The sequence below is a fragment of the Lactuca saligna genome, chromosome 2 (genome assembly GCF_052625555.1).
Source record: "Lactuca saligna cultivar CGN05327 chromosome 2, ASM5262555v1, whole genome shotgun sequence".
NCBI lineage: Eukaryota > Viridiplantae > Streptophyta > Magnoliopsida > Asterales > Asteraceae > Lactuca > Lactuca saligna.
Genome location: NC_136418.1, coordinates 168,477,790 through 168,486,495, shown reverse-complemented (window position 1 = coordinate 168,486,495; position 8,706 = coordinate 168,477,790). Strand labels below are relative to the sequence as shown.

The 8,706-nt window shown below is 34.4% G+C and overlaps 1 non-coding gene across 1 annotated transcript; it reads left to right on the top strand.

Annotated features, from left to right (window-relative positions):
- Nucleotides 1–423: 423 nt before the first annotated feature.
- On the top strand, nt 424–530 carry LOC145033118 (small nucleolar RNA R71). The gene has a single exon (XR_013677358.1). It is a non-coding gene; the product is annotated as a small nucleolar RNA R71 (small nucleolar RNA).
- Nucleotides 531–8,706: the final 8,176 nt, after the last annotated feature.

Sequence of the window (8,706 nt, the reverse complement as noted above, 5' to 3'; positions counted from 1 at the left end):
ATTAAAAATAAAATATGTCTATTTAAATTGAGTTTAATTTTTATTTTCATAGGTTACAACTACTGAGATGATATGATTTTAAATAGAATAATATGAGATCTATTGTTTGATACTTATAAATCTATTACGAAAGTAATTTCGTACAATTCTTTTTGATAATGTTTATCTATTAAGAAAGTCATCCTCCGATCCATATTCTCTAACTTTGTCAAAACCGTAGTCATGTTCTCATTGCCTCCATCTCCTTTACCTCTAGCAACATCCTCTCATGGGTTATTATACTCATGTGAATGCTTCACAAACTCTTCAATCGACTCTTTAATAGTAGCCGGTTTTGTCTTCGTCATTGGTCCTTTAGAGTCAAGTTTCCTTGTTGTAACATTCACCCTATCATAGAAAGTGGACACTTCTTGTTGGACATTGAGATCGTCTTGTGGACAACTCCTAAGAAAACCCTTGTATCTCTCCCACTCTTCATACAAGGACTCTCCAACCTTTTGTTGAAAATTAGCAATCTTTTTCTTGAGCTTTAAGATCTTTGAAGGTGGGCTAAATTGCTCAATGAAGGCCTCACAAAGATTTCCCCATGTAGTAATGGATCCAGGCACAAGTGATTTCAACCAAACATTATCTTCATCGGTAAATGTCACTGAAAGCATCCTAAGTAGCATGGACTCGTGTGACACGTTTGGAACATTCAAGTAGTTTGCAATGCCCTTTACTTCATCTATATGCTTGAATGTATCTTCGTACTCTTTCTCGACCAAATGTATGTCCTTGAGTATTGATAGAATATGCCCCTTGAGCTCAAAACTTCTTTCAGTTGGTATCTTGGGTGGGACAAGACATGGTCCGTTATCTTCATGTATCTTCTTTTTGTAGTCTCCCATAGTTATTCTCGTGATAACCGCTATCTCTTTAACCTCATTTTCGATCTTTTCTTCGTCTGTATTACTTCCTAATCATGCCTCATAACCAATGCCCTTCTTATCGGGTGTCCTCTCGAAACTTTCAAAACCATTGTCCGAATGAAAACTGCTAGTTGACTCAACGACTTTCTTGTTCATTTTCTTGTGAAAAGCCGATTTTGGATCTTAAAGAGGTGAAATTATTGGAGTTTTAGACCCTTAGGTCATAAATCACTGGAATAAAAACAAAACAAAGCAAAGTCACATAAAAAGAATAAAAATCACTAAAGAATTTTTTTTACTGAGACGTATCCGTGACGTGGTGAAGGTAACCACGACATGGTTGTTGTTCAGAATGCAAAGTAAATGGAGAAAAATAACTTTTTGCGATTTTTACCCCACAAAAGGATCAAATAACTAAAAGTAATTAACCTATAAATCAAATAAGCCGTTCCCCGGCAATGACGCCAAAAACTTTGATGCACATAAATATATCTATCAGTTTTAGATTTATAACCTAACAAAATTTTACTAACTATGCATTTATAGGCAGTGTACCTAGTCAAATTATATAATAGATCAGGTAAATCAGGTGTCAAACACAAGAAACATAATTAAATTAAATAAAATAACTACTTCAAATTCAACTAAAAAACAAACTAGATTGGAGGTTTTTATTGATTTTGCAAGATTATAAGAACTTACTATCAACTAAACAATTAAACAAGCAATGAAAACAAATTAACTTCAAGAATTAAAGAGTACTTCTATTTAGATCCAGTTTTACATTCTCGCATGATTGAGTTCTAATAGATGGATTATATTGATTACCAATTTATTAATTAGCTAGTATGATCAAATATCTAGACTTATCAGATTATGAATTATCATGAAATGATTATACACAAGTTAAACGCCAAATTGATAATTAGCACAAATTGGACAGTGAATGATAATATTTACTTTCCTATGATCAAGTTAAGCAAACAAGCACAATTTAAGATTAATTATGTTCTCCAACACAGTTAAAGTTGCTAGTTTTAATTACTTTATCTAAGATGTGATTAATCCTTACTATAATTATTTAATGATCATAAAATTATTTAATTACGCTCTCAGAAAACCGGTTGGAAGCCTCTACATTCAACCTAGTGTTCGTGATTTTATAGTTGCCAAAATTCTAATCACCACGTTGTGGTTAACCGTCACCGCGACGTGGTCCTCATGTAAATATCGTATTCTCCAAGTTATGATCACAAACCTTCCCTTCACCACATTATGGTCATGTCGTGTTTGAGGATCACCATGACATGCTCTTTAGTCTTCAAGTCTTCTTTTTTTTCCTACTTCCAACTCCTTGTTTTTTTTTTTTTTTTTTTTTTTTTTTTTTTTTTTTTTTTGCCCCGAGCATGTCTTTGCTACAAAACATTTTAAAACCATAATAAGAATCTTTTGTCCCAAAATAATCATAATTGTAGCTAAAATTATTAGAAATATGCATTAAATATGTAGTTAAATATACACATATCATTAGTAATAAAAACAACTTTTGTCAGTTCAGAAATTTGGGGCTCCAAATGATGTGAGCTGACTTCTTTGACTCCTCTTGACTGATAAACTTACCACTTGTCTTTGTTTCTGGAATGTCTCCACTCAATATCCAACTTTTCTATCAGCTCCCGGATTTTCTTTGGTGTCATGGTGCCTAAGGAACCTCCATTTGAAGCATTTATCAGACACCTTTACATAAGTGTCAGACCTTCACAAAAATAGTTGTACAACTGATAAACGCTTATCCCATATTCTGGACACAAAACCAACAACTTTTTAAAGTCCTCCCAGTATGTGTGTAGAGCTTCTCTTCTTCCTTGTTTGATAACAAGGATTTCTCTGTGAAGGCTCAAAACTCATGTTTCTGAAAAAACATTTTTCTAAAAATAACTTTGATTTCAGCCAACATGGTTATATACCCAGATAGGAGCTCATACAACCATTCTCCTGCTGAGTATTAAAGTGAGAAAGGGAATCCTATTAGCTTTATCTGGTCTTCATTATTAGTGTGTGGCTTCATTCCTAAACAAACTACATGATATTCCTTAAGGAATTTTTGTGGGTCTTTGTTTTTTAAGCCTATGAATATGAGGAGAAGATGTACCAGCCCATATTTGAGTTCATAGATTTGGGCTTCAAGGAAAGTGATGCAAATAGGTTGCTGATTAAGCTCTTGGGTGGCCCATTCTCTGATAGTTTTCTTTGCTTTGTCTCCACTCATGGCTGATTCTTCATATTCATTTTTTGAAGTGTCTGTAGTTTTAGATTTTTCAAAGGGTGGTGAGGAGTATTTTTTTATATGGGCTGTTAGAATGTGAAGATGGTGGTACTTTCAGAAAGAATGAAAAATTCGGTTTGGTTCGTTCTACAAGGGATTACCTTGTGGTGTGTTGATCTGGAGGTAAGGAAGATGATGAACCAAAGAAACAAGGTAATTGTTTATGTTTTACTGTTTCTTTCTTCAATTTTCTTGAAACTTTCTCAATTTATGGATCAAAATCTAGTGGTGTACCTGTACGTGAAGATCTTGACATTAAAACTATTAAAATCAAAGTGTCCTAAAAACAACGCCAAATTTTAAACTGTTGTCGTGCACGATTTGAGAAAATAATATTTTCACAACTTGGTTGCACTAAATGATAGTAGATGAAAGTAGGGTCGAATCCTTATAGACACAGCCTAATATTTAATGCCTCTTTGCGTAAGGAATATAATAATCATTTCATCGAATATAATAAAAAGGGGGGTTTGTTTTAAAACTAAAACTATACAAATCGCAGTGAAATTAACTAAATGAAATCAGTAATACAAAGGAATTCAGCTCTGCTGTCACTTTCCTTATCATGCAATCATCCTAGATCTGGTTTTTCAAAATGCATTCTATCTAAGATAGTACCAAGAAAAACTAACAAGCTCTAGTATAATCTCTTTTACCTAATTAAATTAATCAAAACAAGCTTTTCAGTTAACCCTAACTTTTTACTGTCTAAGTAAACAAGCTCCTAACTAAGATCAGAAAAGTTGCATTAAGATCTATAAAATTCCCAGCAATACTCAATACTCCTCACAAGCTTGGTAGCATAAAGATATGATATTTCAATCTATAATAAAGTCAAATCCACACATAGAACCTATTTATTACTTGTTACTTATTACCAGATTGTCAAAACTATTATAGATTACGACAACTGATTAACTGGATAATCAAACCCTAGCTAGGTGATCATAATAACAATAATTAAAATCAAACATTCGTTTAGCTCAAAACTAAAAAAATTATATAGAATCACATAATGAAAGCCAAATCTGATAATTGATCAATTGAAAAGTACTAGTCTACTGCAGAACTGAAAACTAGGGTTTTAGATAGACATAGCTAAAAATGAGTCTAGAACAGTAAAAAGAGAAATGAAACTACTAATTCCTACTAAATTCATTGACTGTCACGATCTACAGTCTTTATATCTTCATAAATTGTTGAAATCAGATAGAAATTACCTTAGAAGTCATCTTTTTCATCGTCTGGAGCTTCAGGAATCGGATGGGGTTCAATCTGATCAGAGGGGTTGTATTTAGATGCAAATCGAAAGCTTATGGAGCAATTAAATCAATTCCAGGATGGCATATATCCAAATATGTGCTCGCATTTTTAGCAAAATTCTCATAAATTGTTGTTTAATAAAGTACAATGCTATTTTTAACCATTTAGAGGCCTCAACATGAAAATGCGATCGCATATATAGGAAAATGCGATCAATTTTTTCCCCATTTTCTTCAGATTGATGATTTCAACCCTACTAAACCTCGACACCTTTATGCGATCGCAGAAATGGTAAAATATGATCACATTTTTGGCTTTTCAGCGCAATTCATTCGTAATTCTTCAGTTTAAGCAATCAAAGTCATTCCTTAGCATCCTTCTTCAGTTCTAACTTCATTTAAGCTCCAAATATTCACCCAAGGTGCTCCTAATGTACCCCTCCAGTCGAGCTATCTGAAAATGACACAAAATGCTAACGGTATGGGAATTATGATGATAAACATGAGTTGAACATTATTTAAACTAATAACATGCAAATGTGTAAAATATGATGCTAAATGCTACTGAAAACTAACCTAAAAGATGATAAAATGACATCTATCAGTCATGCCCGGTTGATCCTTATTTGATAGCCATGAAAGTATATTTTGAATTAGTGAATGATCTAACATCTACCAGATTGTCATAGATATTAATAAGTGATAATATTATAGGTTAATACTTAATAGATGTGTTGCTCGCTAGTTTAACCTCCACAAGGATAGTTGTTAATCATCAGATTAATTGTCTAGGTGAGTTATCTCATTGTATTATGTATTACAATGTATATCCATGTACGATAGGATATAGAGCTAGTAGAAAGTATAATATCTATGTGTATGTATTGGTAGAGCCAAAAGGCGTAGTCTCTATGTGTGTAAATGTTGATATGATTAAGTTATTACAGTTTAGTTAGGGGTTGACGGCAGAATGGCGACAAGTTGTGAGCTTATAGACCCAGGTGTTGATGATGAAATGGTTGGTATGTCATAAGTCAAGATACACATATTATTGGTGGATCGACAAAAGGTCGTGAGCCAATTAGTGGATCGACAAAAGTTCATGAGCCATTGTTTGTATGCATGTATATGTATTATGATATATAATATTTCGGGGAACTCAATAAGTTTCATGTTTACTCAGTTGATTATAAACGTTTTCAAGTACTCCTTCGGGTCATGAGAAGGGCATGGCACGACTATACACATGCACATTTGCATCATGTTTTTCGCATAATGTAATTAACTATGATATATTTGAATAAATAAAAATGAAAATTTTGTGTTGAAAATTGGGATGTGACACAGATCCTTTGGGGAAGTGATCAGTCCTAGTTTGGCACTGTTTAAGACAGACCCTTCGGGGGAATCATCCTATTGGCGTAGAGTTGGTACCAATAATATGTGTTAGAAAATTCATATGTTATGTGATACAATGTAGGTAATATGTGAATTACTACTTGAAGTTTATGTGTTATTATGTGTATCATATATGATCTGTATAATGGGTGAGTGTTTGTGATTACTCACTAAGCCTTAGGCTTAAAGTTGCTACTTTATGTTTTTAGTTGCAAGTCCTTTAGGTTCGAAGGGAAAGGATCTGGCTTGATTGAGTTATATAAACATTCTGATAAGGGGATGACATCTAGTTTCTCAATTCTATGTTACGTTATGGTTTTTAGAACACGACCTAGCTTTCGTATTTTTACTATAATTGTGTTAACATGACTGGAAATGATGATTTTATGATTTACTATTTATTATGGATAAAGCCTTTTGATAAAACCTACACTATGATTTCTAATTTTCTATTTGAGGTTTTGGGATGCTATCAAAAATAATATATAAACCAATTAAATTTTAGTTCAAGTTAGTTTAATTTTTTGAAATATGAAATTAAGGTACAAAAGTCTAAAATATACGTAGGTTATTCAAAATATGAGGTTGTATTAACTAATCTTAAAACATAATTCAAAAGTGAAACCACTGCAAAAATATGACCTTATAAATATCTTTATTATCCTCAATCTATTTCTTCTGTGATCCTCTAGTCTAAATACATTTCAAATTACAAGTGTTTGTCTTGGAAAACCTATTAAGCATACCCGAGTTGACCCTTTAAGAGTTTTGGATAATATCGATTATCTAAAATCAAAGGCAAAACTCCAAAAATAATTTTCAAAACTAAGGTATGATATAATTAAGGAAGGAAGCTTAAACCAAGGTAACATCTCTGAAAAACCTTTATTTATTACATAAAAAAAATGGATGCAATGCAAACTCTTTCAAATCCTAACCTATTTCAATCTCAATAATCCAAATTTCGTAATAATGGTTAACAAAATTTAGACTCATGAATAAAAAGCACATAACACAACTTTTAAAATTTTCCATTCTACAAACTATGTACTAGTAAACCATCACAATATACTATATATGGGATAACTTGTCCTCACATCCACACATGAAGGGAATATCTCAAACATGCTATGAAATATCTTAAACCTGATAAAGGGAATATCTTAAGTTCAAATTGGGGGCCTGAATTACATTGTTTCAATCTCATCATAAATGAATTGTAACGCCCTGTTTGAAATTACTCGGTTGGGAGTCAGAAACCAAAGGGGTAGGGGCGATTTGGTCTTTTATGGGTCCCAGGATTTATCCGAAAGGTTTTAGGCTTGGAGGTGGAAAGGGGAGCGTAGGGCTTCCCGCCACCTTTTCGTGGATATAAAGTTCGTCGGAAACAAACTTGGAATAAAGGAGTTATGACACTTTGTATTTGTTGTCGATTTTATCCCCTAATGGAAAGTTAGTGACAAGATGATCCCATGCATGCAAGGTGGCCAGCTCGAGAGTACGCCCCGCGTAGGTGGAGTAAATGGTCATGGGTGATTGGAGACGTACGTCCAACGTACTAGGAGTACGCCCAAAGTTACTAAACCCTAATTTTTAGGGTGTGACACTATAGAAAGAACATTAAACCCTCCAGGGTCAGCCTCCTTCTCATCCTTAAACCCCTCTTCAAAAACCTAACCCTAATAGTGAGAGTGTAAGCTTGTAAGGCCACCTTGGAGTGCATTTTGGTGTTCTTGAAGAAGAGTGATCATCTTGAAGTTCCATTGATCAGGGAAGATCTTTTGGATCCAGGTTCTCCAGCTTATTTGCAAGTCTCAGAAGGTATAAAGTTTCTACCTTGTTATCTTATAGCTTGAAATCTAGATTAGGGCTTGTTTGGTGTTTTTATGAGATTTTGGACTATCTCTTAGGGGTTGAACAACTCCAGAGCTTAGGGAGAGTAGATCTGAGGTCCTTTGGTCTATCTACTTCGTAAAAATGCAATCTTGATGAGTATTCTAACCTCATGCATGGATCAAGACCCTTGGAAAGGTCTTAATGGGTTGTTGAGAGCATATGGAGCATGCAAAGGCATAAAGTTGCCAACTTTATGCCTTAAGATGTCTTAATGGACCTAGATCTGAAGTTTGATGTTGGAAATACTGAGTATTAAGCACTTAATGGAAAAGTAGCTTAACAAAGGAGTACGTTGGGCGTACATGTAGGTACACACATCATACACCACTATTAGTCTATACGCTTAGCATACATGGGAGTAAACCTAGCGTACTCATTAATTTTGGGCTTGTAGTATTTTGGGCCTCGGGTTGGGCCAAGCAATGGACTTTGGGTCTGTGGGCTTCAGTGGGCCATCGAGAGTCAGATGTTTTGGTTCAATAATATGTTTGGGCTTAGGGTAAGGCTCATTAGAGGGATTGGGCCCAATTGAGCAAGTTGGGCCATTAGTGGACTACTAGTGGGCTTGGAAAGCCTACCTAGTGTTGGGTTTTGTTTTGAGGATTGGGCCTTAGTTTTGGATCATATTGGGCCAAGGGTAAAATGGTCATTTTACCCCATGCAAGGTTTAAGGATTATGGTATGGGACCCAGTTGCTAATTGGGTATATTTATTTGTGTTGATGGTTCAAGAAGTGGACAGGGCAGCGGATAAGGATTTCTTCTGGAAGCTTCTATATTCAAGGTGAGTCTTCTCACCATACCAATGGGTCTAAGGCACCAAGGTCGGCCCATTCTATGATAGTTGGTATACTTATTGTGTAGAGGTGTGTAGCATTTCATGCATTGATATGTGGTAGAGATAGCTTTTACAA